Source organism: Pseudophryne corroboree, chromosome 12, assembly GCF_028390025.1.
Source record: "Pseudophryne corroboree isolate aPseCor3 chromosome 12, aPseCor3.hap2, whole genome shotgun sequence".
Taxonomy (NCBI): domain Eukaryota; kingdom Metazoa; phylum Chordata; class Amphibia; order Anura; family Myobatrachidae; genus Pseudophryne; species Pseudophryne corroboree.
The window spans coordinates 43,311,753-43,329,169 of NC_086455.1; the positions used below are offsets into that span (position 1 = coordinate 43,311,753).

Consider the following 17,417-nt stretch of genomic DNA (forward strand, 5'->3'; position numbering starts at 1 on the left):
CTGTCCAGCAGGATTTCCTTTGACCTTGCTTTTATAAGCAGATCGTCCAGGTAGGGGACAATGTTGACCCCCTGAATCCTGAGTTGTAACATCATCTCCGCCATTACCTTGGTGAAAACCCTTGGGGCTGTGGATACGCCAAACGGTAGCGCCTGTAACTGATAGTGTTCCTCCATCAGAGCAAACCTGAGGTACATCTGATGAGGTGGCCATATTGGGACATTGAGGTAGGTGTCCTTTATGTCCAGAGAGACCAAGAATTCCCCTTCTTCCAGACTGGAGGAGATCACAGCTCTTAGAGACTCCATTTTGAACCGGAAATCCCTCAGATACGGGTTTAACGGTTTGAGGTTCAAAATGGGTCTCACTGAACCATCTGGTTTTGGTACAATAAAAAGGCTGGAATAGTATCCTTCGCCCCGTTGCTGAAATGGTACAGGGACAATGATCTGGTTCTGGACTAACTCTTGAATGGACTCCCGTAGGGTGAGGCACATGGTTTCTGAACCTTTGCGGTGGAGGACTGTCGAACTCCAGTTTGTAGTAGGGATGTGCACTTGAAATTTTTCGGGTTTTGTGTTTTGGTTTTGGGTTCGGTTCCGCGGCCGTGTTTTGGGTTCGACCGCGTTTTGGCAAAACCTCACCGAATTTTTTTTGTCGGATTCGGGTGTGTTTTGGATTCGGGTGTTTTTTTAAAAAAACCCTAAAAAACAGCTTAAATCATAGAATGTGGGGGTCATTTTGATCCCAAAGTATTATTAACCTCAAAAACCATAATTTCCGGGCACAAGGGGGGGCGTGGCTTGACACAGCATGGTGTAGGCAGCTTCCTGCCAGAGCTCCTGCTAATATCCTGATCTATCTCCTGTTTCTCTGGTGTGCTGTGGCTGAAAATTTCTTCAGGAGTGCAGTACCCCGCTCTGCTCCTGCAGTGTGAATTTTGGGATCCTCGGTGCCAAGAGTCCTAACTTACTGGCTGGTGAAGTCTGTGACTGGATCCTGAGACAGACTCTGCTCTCAGTGTGGCTGGTGCTCCTGCGGCAGCTCTGCCCTCACTCAGCTGCTGGGGCCAGTGTGCTCTGCAGAGGTTTTGGTGGCAGCATCCTGTGGATTTCTGTGCCCTGTCTCCAGCTTTGTCATAATGTGTGAATTCTACCACAACTCTGTAGCTGGTGTGCAGGATGGCTTTGCTTCTATGTCCTTTTATCCTGAATCGGTGCAGCAGCTCTCAGGGACCCTTAGTGAGACTTTATCTGCACCACTTACTATTACACTACAGCAGGTGCTTACCGCTGTGGGTTCGTCCGAGCAACGAATTACTAACAGACTGGAGGAGCTGAGGGATAACCTTACGCATATTCACAGTAAACTACGGCTGGTGATGGCGCGTGTGGATCCTCCAGCGGTCTCTGTTTCTTTAGTGGTGATTCCATGGTCCCGCGTGAAGTTTCAATCTGCAGTCACACAGAGTCACTTATCCGATGAAGAGGGAGAATGGCGACGTAACATCCTCCAGTTTGTTGGCAGTCCGCGAGAGGGAATGGCTTTCCACTCTAATATTTATTTGGAACAGTGGTTCGGTGTAACCCGCGGATGGAGGTTTTTGTCCCTAATCCGGTTTTCTTCAGCTGCCACTTGTCCCTATACGTTTATTATGACACAGATGTGTGTGACGGCTGATGGCACAGTTTATCCTTCTGCCCACTCTCGAGGGACTGTCATTTGGCTGGATTACTTTGTTCCAGGGTGGACTCATCCCCCGGACTGATTTTGCTCACCTTGGGACTGGGAACCATATCACTGGCTGCTGAGACCCTTACTGTGCTCTGTTCTGTATACTGATTCTCGTTAGCTACTGCGTAATTTCATATTGTTTGTATGTCCTTTCATAGTTCCAGTTGTGTTATACTGCTATTTTTGCGCTCAGTCTAGATATTTGCATACAACTAATTATTTTCCAGGAGAATTCTGCTCTAATGTTTAAGGCCATTTATTTAGTGTTATTGTCACTTATATAATTATTTGTCTGTTTTCTGGCTCAGTGCATCTAAACCTACTGTATGTGCATTTTCACTATTTTGCAGAAGCAACTTCCCATATATAGGTTGTGGTCATTTATTTTAATGCCGCAGCCACTTCTCTTTATATTATGTCTGTTCTTTACACTCCGTTATCTTGGTATTTGCATTATACTTTACTATTCTATGGGTATAACCTGCTCTATTTAGTTTATGGTCTTTTATTTAATTGCCCCTTTCATTTACAGTATATTGTGTGCTTATCCTGTAGCTACAGTTTTGTTGTTCTGCTATCCTCGTGCTCATTATAGCTAAATATTTGCGTGTAACACTTACTTTCCGAGAGAATCCTGTTCTAACTGGTGTATGGCCCTTAATATAGTGTTACATCAGTATTATGTCTGTTTTCCAGCTCCTTGTATCTAAGAACGTGTGCACTTTTTACCATTTTGTCAGAGAAGCTTGACATACTTAGTCTGTGGTCGCTTGTTTTAGTTCCACAGCCATTTATATTTATATTCTGTCCTTAAGCTCAGCTAACTCAGTATTTGCATACTACTTTACTATTCTGCGGGTGTAACCTGCTCCACTTAGTTTATGACCATTTATTTTAGCTGCCCCTGTCAATTATACGGTATACTTATCCTGTGTTATGGGGTTGGGGGGTGGGGGGATGTTAGGCATTTAGGTGTAGTGTAGTTAGGGATGGGGTTCTTATGGGGATCCAGGTATGCCTAGGTTGGGGTAAGGTTATATAGGGTGGGGGGTTCTTGGGAGGTTTGCTTTGGGTGTCTTTATTTTATTTTGTGTATTTGTTTTGTTTGTAGGTTAGGGTATATGAGGTGTGGGGGAATGTGAGGCTTTTTGTTTTGATATTCTGATGGATGTGAGTTATTTAATATTTTCATTTATGGTATGTCACCTATGCCCCATTATAAATCTGGTTCTCTCATGTGTACACCCAAATGGCGCCTTCGGGTGGCGATTAATTTATCCGTGTTTGATTTGGGGTATTCTGTATGTCATTGTTTTTACTATATCCTGCTATTGTTCCATTCTCATGTCCGATGGCTTGGTGGCTAATCTTTATTTTGTCATTTATACACTGTTTATGCCCTCCTGTATTATTCCTCATGTTTGCCTTACAATTCATATGCCTCTTTAATGTCTGGGTGTAACTTTTGAAATTTCCAATAAAAATTACACAATTAAAAAAAAACCATAATTTCCACTCATTTTCAGTCTATTCTGAATACCTCACACCTCACAATATTATTTTTAGTCCTAAAATTTGCACCGAGGTCGCTGAATGACTAAGCTAAGCGACCCTAGTGGCCGACACAAACACCTGGCCCATCTAGGAGTGGCACTGCAGTGTCACGCAGGATGGCCCTTCCAAAAAACACTCCCCAAACAGCACATGACGCAAAGAAAAAAAGAGGCGCAATGAGGTAGCTGTGTGAGTAAGCTAAGCGACCCTAGTGGCCGACACAAACACCTGGCCCATCTAGGAGTGGCACTGCAGTGTCACGCAGGATGGCCCTTCCAAAAAACACTCCCCAAACAGCACATGACGCAAAGAAGAAAAAAAGAGGCGCAATGAGGTAGCTGTGTGAGTAAGATAAGCGACCCTAGTGGCCGACACAAACACCTGGCCCATCTAGGAGTGGCACTGCAGTGTCACGCAGGATGGCCCTTCCAAAAAACACTCCCCAAACAGCACATGACGCAAATAAAAATGAAAGAAAAAAGAGGTGCAAGATGGAATTGTCCTTGGGCCCTCCCACCCACCCTTATGTTGTATAAACAGGACATGCACACTTTAACCAACCCATCATTTCAGTGACAGGGTCTGCCACACGACTGTGACTGAAATGACGGGTTGGTTTGGACCCCCACCGAAAAAGAAGCAATTAATCTCTCCTTGCACAAACTGGCTCTACAGAGGCAAGATGTCCACCTCATCATCATCCTCCGATATATCACCGTGTACATCCCGCTCCTCACAGATTATCAATTCGTCCCCACTGGAATCCACCATCTCAGCTCCCTGTCTACTTTGTGGAGGCAATTGCTGCTGGTCAATGTCTCCACGGAGGAATTGATTATAATTCATTTTAATGAACATCATCTTCTCCACATTTTCTGGAAGTAACCTCGTACGCAGATTGCTGACAAGGTGAGCAGCGGGCACTAAACACTCTTTCGGAGTACACACTTGTGGGAGGGCAACTTAGGTAGAATAAAGCCAGTTTGTGCAAGGGCCTCCAAATTGCCTCTTTTTCCTGCCAGTATAAGTACGGACTGTCTGACGTGCCTACTTGGATGCGGTCACTCATATAATCCTCCACCATTCTTTCAATGGTGAGAGAATCATATGCAGTGACAGTAGACGACATGTCCATAATCGTTGTCAGGTCCTTCAGTCCGGACCAGATGTCAGCATCAGCAGTCGCTCCAGACTGCCCTGCATCACCGCCAGCGGGTGGGCTCGGAATTCTGAGCCTTTTCCTCGCACCCCCAGTTGCGGGAGAATGTGAAGGAGGAGATGTTGACAGGTCGCGTTCCGCTTGACTTGACAATTTTGTCACCAGCAGGTCTTTCAACCCCAGCAGACTTGTGTCTGCCGGAAAGAGAGATCCAAGGTAGGTTTTAAATCTAGGATCGAGCACGGTGGCCAAAATGTAGTGCTCTGATTTCAACAGATTGACCACCCGTGAATCCTTGTTAAGTGAATTAAGGGCTCCATCCACAAGTCCCACATGCCTAGCGGAATCGCTCCCTTTTAGCTCCTCCTTCAATGCCTCCAGCTTCTTCTGCAAAAGCCTGATGAGGGGAATGACCTGACTCAGGCTGGCAGTGTCTGAACTGACTTCACGTGTGGCAAGTTCAAAAGGTTGCAGAACCTTGCACAACGTTGAAATCATTCTCCACTGCGCTTGAGACAGGTACATTCCACCTCCTATATCGTGCTCAATTGTATAGGCTTGAATGGCCTTTTGCTGCTCCTCCAACCTCTGAAGCATATAGAGGGTTGAATTCCACCTCGTTACCACTTCTTGCTTCAGATGATGGCAGGGCAGGTTCAGGCGTTTTTGGTGGTGCTCCAGTCTTCTGTACGTGGTGCCTGTACGCCGAAAGTGTCCCGCAATTCTTCTGGCCACCGACAGCATCTCTTGCACGCCCCTGTCGTTTTTTAAAAAATTCTGCACCACCAAATTCAAGGTATGTGCAAAACATGGGACGTGCTGGAATTTGCCCATATTTAATGCACACACAATATTGCTGGCGTTGTCCGATGCCACAAATCCACAGGAGAGTCCAATTGGGGTAAGCCATTCTGCGATGATCTTCCTCAGTTGCCGTAAGAGGTTTTCAGCTGTGTGCGTATTCTGGAAACCGGTGATACAAAGCGTAGCCTGCCTAGGAAAGAGTTGGCGTTTGCGAGATGCTGCTACTGGTGCCGCCGCTGCTGTTCTTGCGGCGGGAGTCCATACATCTACCCAGTGGGCTGTCACAGTCATATAGTCCTGACCCTGCCCTGCTCCACTTGTCCACATGTCCGTGGTTAAGTGGACATTGGGTACAACTGCATTTTTTAGGACACTGGTGAGTCTTTTTCTGACGTCCGTGTACATTCTTGGTATCGCCTGCCTAGAGAAGTGGAACCTAGATGGTATTTGGTAACGGGGGCACACTACCTCAAGAAATTGTCTAGTTCCCTGTGAACTAACGGCGGATACCGGACGCACGTCTAACACCAACATAGTTGTCAAGGCCTCAGTTATCCGCTTTGCAACAGGATGACTGCTGTGATATTTCATCTTCCTCGCAAAGGACTGTTGGACAGTCAATTGCTTGGTGGAAGTAGTAAAAGTGGGCTTACGAATTCCCCTCTGGGATGACCATCGACTCCCAGCAGCAACAACAGCAGCGCCAGCAGCAGTAGGCGTTACACGCAAGGATGCATCGGAGGAATCCCAGGCAGGAGAGGACTCGTCAGAATTGCCAGTGACATGGCCTGCAGGACTATTGGCATTCCTGGGGAAGGAGGAAATTGACACTGAGGGAGTTGGTGGGGTGGTTTGCGTGAGCTTGGTTACAAGAGGAAGGGATTTACTGGTCAGTGGACTGCTTCCGCTGTCGCCCAAAGTTTTTGAACTTGTCACTGACTTATTATGAATGCGCTGCAGGTGACGTATAAGGGAGGATGTTCCGAGGTGGTTAACGTCCTTACCCCTACTTATTACAGCTTGACAAAGGCAACACACGGCTTGACAAATGTTGTCCGCATTTCTGTTGAAATACTTCCACACCGAAGAGCTGATTTTTTTGGAATTTTCACCAGGCATGTCAACGGCCCTATTCCTCCCACGGACAACAGGTGTCTCCCCGGGTGCCTGACTTAAACAAACCACCTCACCATCAGAATCCTCCTTGTCAATTTCCTCCCCAGCGCCAGCAACACCCATATCCTCCTCATCCTGGTGTACTTCAACACTGACATCTTCAATCTGACTATCAGGAACTGGACTGCGGGTGCTCCTTCCAGCACTTGCAGGGGGCGTGCAAATGGTGGAAGGCGCATGCTCTTCACGTCCAGTGTTGGGAAGGTCAGGCATCGCAACCGACACAATTGGACTCTCCTTGTGGATTTGGGATTTCGAAGAACGCACAGTTCTTTGCGGTGCTTTTGCCAGCTTGAGTCTTTTCAGTTTTCTAGCGAGAGGCTGAGTGCTTCCATCCTCATGTGAAGCTGAACCACTAGCCATGAACATAGGCCAGGGCCTCAGCCGTTCCTTGCCACTCCGTGTGGTAAATGGCATATTGGCAAGTTTACGCTTCTCCTCCGACAATTTTATTTTAGATTTTGGAGTCCTTTTTTTACTGATATTTTGTGTTATGGATTTTACATGCTCTGTACTATGACATTGGGCATCGGCCTTGGCAGACGACGTTGCTGGCATTTCATCGTCTCGGCCATGACTAGTGGCAGCAGCTTCAGCACGAGGTGGAAGTGGATCTTGATCTTTCCCTAATTTTGGAACCTCAACATTTTTGTTCTCCATATTTTAATAGGCACAACTAAAAGACACAGAGGTAGCTACAGCCGTGGACTACCGTACTGTGTCTGCTGCTAATATAGACTGGATGATAATGAGATGAAATCAATATTATATATATATATATATATATATATATATATATATATATATATATATATAATATCACTAGTACTGCAGCCGGACAGGTATATATATTTATTATGTAATGACTGATGACGGACCTGCTGGACACTGTCAGCTCAGCAGCACCGCAGACTGCTACAGTAAGCTACTATAGTAGTATGTATAAATAAGAATTTACTTACCGATAATTCTATTTCTCGGAGTCCGTAGTGGATGCTGGGGTTCCTGAAAGGACCATGGGGAATAGCGGCTCCGCAGGAGACAGGGCACAAAAAGTAAAGCTTTAGGATCAGGTGGTGTGCACTGGCTCCTCCCCCTATGACCCTCCTCCAAGCCTCAGTTAGGATACTGTGCCCGGACGAGCGTACACAATAAGGAAGGATTTTGAATCCCGGGTAAGACTCCTACCAGCCACACCAATCACACTGTACAACCTGTGATCTGAACCCAGTTAACAGTATGATAACAGCGGAGCCTCTGAAAAGATGGCTCACAACAATAATAACCCGATTTTTGTAACTATGTACAAGTATTGCAGATAATCCGCACTTGGGATGGGCGCCCAGCATCCACTACGGACTCCGAGAAATAGAATTATCGGTAAGTAAATTCTTATTTTCTCTATCGTCCTAGTGGATGCTGGGGTTCCTGAAAGGACCATGGGGATTATACCAAAGCTCCCAAACGGGCGGGAGAGTGCGGATGACTCTGCAGCACCAAATGAGAGAACTCCAGGTCCTCCTTAGCCAGGTTATCAAATTTGTAGGATTTTACAAACGTGTTTGCCCCTGACTAAATAGCCGCTCGGCAAAGTTGTAAAGCCGAGACCCCTCGGGCAGCCGCCCAAGATGAGCCCACCTTCCTTGTGGAATGGGCATTTACATATTTTGGCTGTGGCAGGCCTGCCACAGAATGTGCAAGCTGAATTGTATTACCCATTCAACTAGCAATAGTCTGCTTAGAAGCAAGAGCACCCAGATTGTTGGGTGCATACAGGATAACAGCAAGTCATTTTTCCTGACTCCAGCCGTCCTGGAACCTTTATTTTCAGGGCCCTGACAACATCTAGCAACTTGGAGTCCTCCAAGTCCCTAGTAGGTGCAAGGCACCACAATAAGCTGGTTCAGGTGAAACACTGACACCACCTTAGGGAGAGAACTGGGGACGAGTCCGCAGCTCTGCCCTGTCCAAATGGACAAACAGATATGGGCTTTTTTGAGAAAAAAACCACCAATTTGACACTCGCCTGGTCCAGGCCAGGGCCAAGAGCATGGTCACTTTTCATGTGAGATGCTTCAAAACCACAGATTTGACTGGTTTTAAACCAATGTGATTTGAGGAATCCCAGAACTACGTTGAGATCCCACAGTGCCACTGGAGGCACAAAAGGGGTTGTATATGCAATACTCCCTTGACAAACTTCTGGACTTCAGGAACTGAAGCCAATTCTTTCTGGAAGAAAATCGACAGGGCCGAAATTTGAACCTTAATGGACCCCAATTTGAGGCCCATAGACACTCCTGTTTGCAGGAAATGTAGGAATCGACAGAGTTGAAATTTCTTCGTGGGGCCTTTCTGGTCTCGCACCACGCAACATATTTTTTTTCCACATGTGGTGATAATGTTGTGCGGTCACCCCTTTCTGGCTTTGACCAGGGTAGGAATGACCTCTTCCGGAATGCCTTTTTCCCTTAGGATCCGGCGTTCCACCGCCATGCCGTCAAACGCAGCTGCGGTAAGTCTTGGAACAGACATGGTACTTGCTGAAACAAGTCCCTTCTTAGCGGCAGAGGCCATAAGTCCTCTGTGAGCATCTCTTGAAGTTCCGGGTACCAAGTCCTTCTTGGCCAATCCGGAGCCATGAGTATAGTTCTTACTCCTCTACGTCTTATAATTCTCAGTACCTTAGGTATGATAAGCAGAGGATGGAACACATACAACGACTGGTACACCCACGGTGTTACCAGAACGTCCACAGCTATTGCCTGAGGGTCTCTTAACCTGGCGCAATACCTGTCCCGTTTTTTGTTCAGACGGGACGCCATCATGTCCACCTTTGGTATTTCCCAACGGTTTACAATCATGTGGAAAACTTCCCGATGAAGTTTCCACTCTGCAGGGTGGAGGTCGTGCCTGCTGAGGAAGTCTGCTTCCCAGTTTCCATTCCCGGAATGAAACACTGCTGACAGTGCTATCACATGATTTTCCGCCCAGCGAAAAGTCCTTGCAGTTTTTGCCATTGCCCTCCTGCTTCTTGTGCCGCCCTGTCTATTTACGTGGGCGACTGCCGTGATGTTTTTCCCACTGGATCAATACCGGCTGACCTTGAAGCAGAGGTCTTGCTAAGCTTAGAGCATTATAAATTTAGCCTTAGCTCCAGTATATTTATGTGGAGAAAAGTCTCCAGACTTGATCACACTCCCTGGAAATTTTTTTTTTTTTTTCTTTGTGTGACTGCTCCCCAGCCTCTCGGGCTGGCCTCTGTGGTCACCAGCATCCAATCCTGAATGCCGAATCTGCGGCCCTCTAGAAGATGAGCACTCTGTAACCACCACAGGAGAGACACCCTTGTCCTTGGATATAGGGTTATCCGCTGATGCATCTGAAGATGCGATCAGGACCATTTGTCCAGCAGATCCCACTGAAAAGTTCTTGCGTGAAATCTGCCGAATGGAATTGCTTCGTAGGAAGTCACCATTTTTACCATGGCCCTTGTGCAATGATGCACTGATTTTAGGAGGTTCCTGACTAGCTCGGATAACTCCCTGGCTTTCTCTTCCGAGAGAAACACCTTTTTCTGGACTGTGTCCAGAATCATCCCTAAGCACAGGAGACTTGTCGTCGGGATCAGCTGCGATTTTGGAATATTTAGAATCCACCCGTGCTGTTGTAGCAGTATCCGAGATAGTGCTACTCCGACCTCCAACTGTTCCCTGGACTTTGCCCTTATCAGGAGATCGTCCAAGTAAGGGATAATTAAGACGCCTTTTCTTCGAAGAAGAATCATCATTTCGGCCATTACCTTGGTAAAGACCCGGGGTGCCGTGGACAATCCAAACGGCAGCGTCTGAAACTGATAGTGACAGTTCTGTACCACGAACCTGAGGTACCCTTAGTAATAAGGGCAATTTTGGGACATGGAGGTAAGCATCCCTGATGTCTCGGGACACCATATAGTCCCCTTCTTCCTGGTTCGTTATCACTGCTCTGAGTGACTCCATCTTGATTTGAACCTTTGTAAGTGTTCAAATTTTTTTAGATTTAGAATAGGTCTCACCTAGCCTTCTGGCTTCAGTACCACAATATAGTGTGGAATAATACCCCTTTTCTTGTTGTAGGAGGGGTAATTTAATTATCACCTGCTGGGAATACAGCTTGTGAATTGTTTCCCATACTGCCTCCTTGTCGGAGGGAGACCTTGGTAAAGCAGACTTCAGGAGCCTGCGAAGGGGAAACGTCTCGACATTCCAATCTGTACCCCTGGGATACTACTTGTAGGATCCAGGGGTCCTGTACGGTCTCAGCGTCATGCTGAGAGCTTGTCAGAAGCGGTGGAACGCTTCTGTTCCTGGGAATGGGCTGCCTGCTGCAGTCTTCTTCCCTTTCCTCTATCCCTGGGCAGATATGACTCTTATAGGGACGAAAGGACTGAGGCTGAAAAGACGGTGTCTTTTTCTGCAGAGATGTGACTTAGGGTAAAAACGGTGGATTTTCCAGCAGTTGCCTTGGCCACCAGGTCCGATGGACCGACCCCAAATAACTCCTCTTCCTTTATACGGCAATACACCTTTGTGCCGTTTGGAATCTGCATCACCTGACCACTGTCGTGTCCATAAACATCTTCTGGCAGATATGGACATCGCACTTACTCTTGATGCCAGAGTGCAAATATCCTCTGTGCATCTCGCATATATAGAAATGCATCCTTTAAATGCTCTATAGTCAATAAAATACTGTCCCTGTCAAGGGTATCAATATTTTTAGTCAGGGAATCCGAACAAGCCACCCCAGCTCTGCACATCCAGGCTGAGGCGATCGTTGGTCGCAGTATAACACCAGTATGTGTGTATATACTTTTTATGATATTTTCCAGCCTCCTGTCAGCTGGCTCCTTGAGGACGGCCCTATCTATAGACGGTACCGCCACTTGTTTTGATAAGCGTGTGAGCGCCTTATCCACCCTAAGGGGTGCTTCCCAACGCGCCCTAACATCTGGCGGGAAAGGGTATACCGCCAATAATTTTCTATCGGGGGGAACCCACGCATCATCACACACTTCATTTAATTTATCTGATTCAGGAAAAACTACGGTAGTTTTTTCACATCCCACATAATACCCTCTTTTGTGGTACTTGTAGTATCAGAAATATGTAACACCTCCTTCATTGCCCTTAACGTGTGGCCCTAATAAGGAATACGTTTGTTTATTCACCGTCGACACTGGATTCAGTGTCCGTGTCTGTGTCTGTGTCGACCGACTAAAGTAAACGGGCGTTTTAAAACCCCTGACGGTGTTTTTGAGACGTCTGGACCGGTACTAATTGTTTGTCGGTCGTCTCATGTCGTCAACCGACCTTGCAGCGTGTTGACATTATCACGTAATTCCCTAAATAAGCCATCCATTCCGGTGTCGACTCCCTAGAGAGTGACATCACCATTACAGGCAATTGCTCCGCCTCCTCACCAACATCGTCCTCATACATGTCGACACACACGTACCGACACACAGCACACACACAGGGAATGCTCTGATAGAGGACAGGACCCACTAGCCCTTTGGAGAGACAGAGGGAGAGTTTGCCAGCACACACCAAAAACGCTATAATTATATAGGGACAACCTTATATAAGTGTTTTCCCTTATAGCATCTTTTTTATATATTTCTTACGCCAAATTAGTGCCCCCCCTCTCTGTTTTAACCCTGTTTCTGTAGTGCAGTGCAGGGGAGAGCCTGGGAGCCTTCCCTCCAGCCTTTCTGTGAGGGAAAATGGCGCTGTGTGCTGAGGAGATAGGCCCCGCCCCTTTTTCGGCGGCCTCGTCTCCCGCTCTTTAACGGATTATGGCAGGGGTTAAATATCTCCATATAGCCCCCGGAGGCTATATGTGAGGTATTTTTTTTGCCAAAAATAGGTTTACATTTGCCTCCCAGGGCGCCCCCCTCCCAGCGCCCTGCACCCTCAGTGACTGCCGTGTGAAGTGTGCTGAGAGGAAATGGCGCACAGCTGCAGTGCTGTGCGCTACCTGAAGAAGACTGAGGAGTCTTCTGCCGCCGATTCTGGACCTTCTTCTCGTTTCAGCATCTGCAAGGGGGCCGGCGGCGAGGCTCCGGTGACCATCCAGGCTGTACCTGTGATCGTCCCTCTGGAGCTAATGTCCAGTAGCCAAAGAAGCCAATCCATCCTGCACGCAGGTGAGTTCACTTCTTCTCCCCTAAGTCCCTCGTTGCAGTGATCCTGTTGCCAGCAGGACTCACTGTAAAATAAAAAACCTAAGCTAAACTTTTCTAAGCAACTCTTTAGGAGAGCCACCTAGATTGCACCCTTCTCGGCCGGGCACAAAAATCTAACTGAGGCTTGGAGGAGGGTCATAGGGGGAGGAGCCAGTGCACACCACCTGATCCTAAAGCTTTACTTTTTGTGCCCTGTCTCCTGCGGAGCCGCTATTCCCCATGGTCCTTTCAGGAACCCCAGCATCCACTAGGACGATAGAGAAAAGAAGAAAGAAAAAAAAAAACCAACCACGGTTAGGTGGTATACAATTATGGATGGACGAGCGACTGCCGACACAGAGGTAGCTACAGCCGTGGACTACCGTACTGTGTCTGCTGCTAATATAGACTGGATGATAATGAGATGAAATCAATATATATATATATATATATATATATATATATATATATATATATATATATATATATATATATAATATCACACTAGTACTGCAGCCGGACAGGTAGATATATTTATTATGTAATGACTGATGACGGACCTGCTGGACACTGTCAGCTCAGCAGCACCGCAGACTGCTACAGTAAGCTACTATAGTAGTATGTATAAAGAAGAAAGAAAAAAAAAAAAAAACCACGGTTAGGTGGTATACAATTATGGATGGACGAGCGACTGCCGACACAGAGGTAGCTACAGCCGTGGACTACCGTACTGTGTCTGCTGCTAATATAGACTGGATGATAATGAGATGAAATCAATATATATATATATATAATATCACTAGTACTGCAGCCGGACAGGTATATATATTTATTATGTAATGACTGATGACGGACCTGCTGGACACTGTCAGCTCAGCAGCACCGCAGACTGCTACAGTAAGCTACTATAGTAGTATGTATAAAGAAGAAAGAAAAAAAAAACCACGGGTAGGTGGTATACAATATTATATACAAATATATATATATATATATTAAACTCACTGGTGGTGATTATTAAACTGGTGGTCAGGTCACTGGTCAGTGGTCACACTATCAGCAACTTGCAAGTAGTACTCCTAAGCAGACAATCACAATATATATTATACTGGTGGTCAGTGTGGTCACAATGGCAGTGTGGCACTCTGGCAGCAAAAGTGTGCACTGTACGTTATATGTACTCCTGAGTCCTGCTCTCAGACTCTAACTGCTCCCCACTGTCAGTGTCTCCCCCACAAGTCAGATAATACAGTCACACTATCTATCACTTCAGCAAGTAACTACTAGTACTCCTCCTAATGCTCCCCAAAATTACTACTGTGTCTCTCTCTACTGTCTCACTCTCTTCTCTATAAACGGAGAGGACGCCAGCCACGTCCTCTCCCTATGAATCTCAATGCACGTGTGAAAATGGCGGCGACGCGCGGCTCCTTATATAGAATCCGTGTCTCGCGATAGAATCCGAGTCTCGCGAGAATCCGACAGCGGGATGATGACGTTCGGGCGCGCTCGGGTTAACCGAGCAAGGCGGGAAGATCCGAGTCGCTCGGCCCCGTGTGAAAAAAACTGAAGTTCGGGCGGGTTCGGATTCCGAGGAACCGAACCCGCTCATCCCTAGTTTGTAGCCCTGGGAGATCAGGTTTTTTACACAGGTGTCCTTGCAGGAGCTGGTCCAAACAGGGCTGAAGAATCTCAGACGAGCTCCCACCCTGAGATCCCCCTGGAGCAGAGGGACACCGTCATGCTGAGGGTTTTGAGGCGCTAGAGCGGACATTCTGGTCCTGAGAAACTGTGGTAGCCTGCTTACGAGACTTACCTCTGGAACCTCGTGCCGCATTTGAGGCACCTCTGGCTTTACTCTTAAAGCGTGTCATCCAAAAGGACTGCAGAGAAGGTCCAGTTTAAGAGCGTCTAGGTGGCGGAGCAGCAGAGGGGAGAAAAGTGGCCCTTCCAGCGGTCGCCTTCGAAATCCAGGTATCCAACTCACCTCAGAACAGCCAATCACCTGGGAAGGGTAAGCTTTCACATTCTTTTTAGACTCAGCGTCCGATACCCACTGGCGTAACCAAAATGCTCTGCATGCAGATACGGCCATGGTAGAGGTACGTGCATTAATAACACGGATTCCTTTGATGGTATCACAGAGGAAGCGGGCAGACTCCTGAATATGCTGAACCAGCTGTACTAAGTCGGCCAGGGACTTATCCCCTGTTATGCCCTCCTGATTACTACCAGCCCAAGTCTGTATGGCGTGCTTCACCCAACATCCTGCAATAACAGGCCGTTGGGATGCCCCCGCTGCAACATAAATAGATTTCAAAGTTACTTCTATTTTCCTATCTGCAGGTTCCTTTAAGGCCGTAGCCCCTGGAAATAGCAGAACTAGCTTTTTGGACAGGCGTGACACAGATGCGTCCACCGCCGGGGGAGTTAATCACACATGATTATATATAATTATTATTATAATTATTTTTAATGACGGCAGGAACGTGCACTTCTTAGTAATAGGAAGAGGAAATGTATTATCAAAATCTACTTCCCATACCTACATTATTTATAGGGTTCAATGATCAATAACATTGTCATACATGACAGCCGCATAGGATAAAGCAATGGGAACCATCCTTCCTCCTCCCATACCTTCGTAGAAATTTTCCCACCCAGAGGTTGTTTTTTTTTTTTTTCAATTTCATAATCTTTATTATTAGTAATATATTTTATTACGTTGTTTCAGTATATTAGTTATTTTTTTGCCACCAACCTTTGTATTTATGGATATATTGGAGTTATGTCGTTTTCTTGATAGCACCAATAAGGAAGATGTACTGTAGTTAATACAGATAAAATAAGAATTTACTTACCGATAATTCTATTTCTCGTAGTCCGTAGTGGATGCTGGGGACTCCGTAAGGACCATGGGGAATAGCGGCTCCGCAGGAGACTGGGCACATCTAAAGAAAGCTTTAGGACTACCTGGTGTGCACTGGCTCCTCCCCCTATGACCCTCCTCCAAGCCTCAGTTAGGATACTGTGCCCGGACGAGCGTACACAATAAGGAAGGATCTTGAATCCCGAGTAAGACTCATACCAGCCACACCAATCACACCGTACAACTTGTGATCTGAACCCAGTTAACAGCATGATAACAGAGGAGCCTCTAGAAAAGATGGCTCACTACAGCAATAACCCGATTTTTTGGTAACAATAACTATGTACCAGTATTGCAGACAATCCGCACTTGGGATGGGCGCCCAGCATCCACTACGGACTACGAGAAATAGAATTATCGGTAAGTAAATTCTTATTTTCTCTAACGTCCTAAGTGGATGCTGGGGACTCCGTAAGGACCATGGGGATTATACCAAAGCTCCCAAACGGGCGGGAGAGTGCGGATGACTCTGCAGCACCAAATGAGAGAACTCCATGTCCTCCTCAGCCAGGGTATCAATTTTGTAGAATTTTACAAACGTATTTGCTCCTGACCAAGTAGCTGCTCGGCAAAGTTGTAAAGCCGAGACCCCTCGGGCAGCCGCCCAAGATGAGCCCACCTTCCTTGTGGAGTGGGCATTTACAGATTTTTGGCTGTGGCAGGCCTGCCACAGAATGTGCAAGCTGAATTGTACTACAAATCCAACGAGCAATAGTCTGCTTAGAAGCAGGAGCACCCAGCTTGTTGGGTGCATACAGGATAAACAGCGAGCCAGATTTCCTGACTCCAGCCGTCCTGGAAACCTATATTTTCAGGGCCCTGACAACGTCTAGCAACTTGGAGTCCTCCAAGTCCCTAGTAGCCGCAGGCACCACAATAGGTTGGTTCAGGTGAAACGCTGAAACCACCTTAGGGAGAAACTGAGGACGAGTCCTCAATTCCGCCCTGTCCGAATGGAAAATCAGATAAGGGCTTTTACAGGATAAAGCCGCCAATTCTGACACGCGCCTGGCCCAGGCCAGGGCCAACAGCATGACCACTTTCCATGTGAGATATTTTAACTCCACAGATTTAATTGGTTCAAACCAATGTGACTTTTGGAACCCAAAAACTACATTGAGATCCCAAAGTGCCACTGGAGGCACAAAAGGAGGCTGTATATGCAGTACCCCTTTTACAAACGTCTGAACTTCAGGGACTGAAGCCAGTTCTTTTTGGAAGAAAATTGACAGGGCCGAAATTTGAACCTTAATGGACCCCAATTTCAGGCCCATAGACACTCCTGTTTGCAGGAAATGTAGGAATCGACCCAGTTGAATTTCCTCCGTCGGGCCTTACTGGCCTCACACCACGCAACATATTTTCGCCAAATGCGGTGATAATGTCTTGCGGTTACATCCTTCCTGGCTTTGATCAGGATAGGGATGACTTCATCCGGAATGCCTTTTTTCCTTCAGGATCCGGCGTTCAACCGCCATGCCGTTAAACGCAGCCGCGGTAAGTCTTGGAACAGACAGGGTCCTTGCTGGAGCAGGTCCCTTCTTAGAGGTAGAGGCCACGGATCCTCCGTGAGCATCTCTTGAAGTTCCGGTTACCAAGTCCTTCTTGGCCAATCCGGAGCCACGAATATAGTGCTTACTCCTCTCCATCTTATCAATCTCAGTACCTTGGGTATGAGAGGCAGAGGAGGGAACACATACACTGACTGGTACACCCACGGTTTTACCAGAGCGTCTACAGCTATTGCCTGAGGGTCCCATGACCTGGCGCAATACCTGTCGAGTTTTTCCCAACGGTTTATAATCATGTGGAAGACTTCTGGGTGAAGTCCCCACTCTCCCGGGTGGAGGTCGTGC

The 17,417-nt window shown here is 46.9% G+C and overlaps 1 protein-coding gene across 9 annotated transcripts in view; it reads right to left on the bottom strand.

The window, feature by feature from the left end:
- Positions 1-17,417, bottom strand: part of INF2 (inverted formin 2) — a 174,079-nt gene that overhangs the window by 45,252 nt on the left and 111,410 nt on the right. The gene's annotated exons all lie outside the window — the stretch shown is intronic.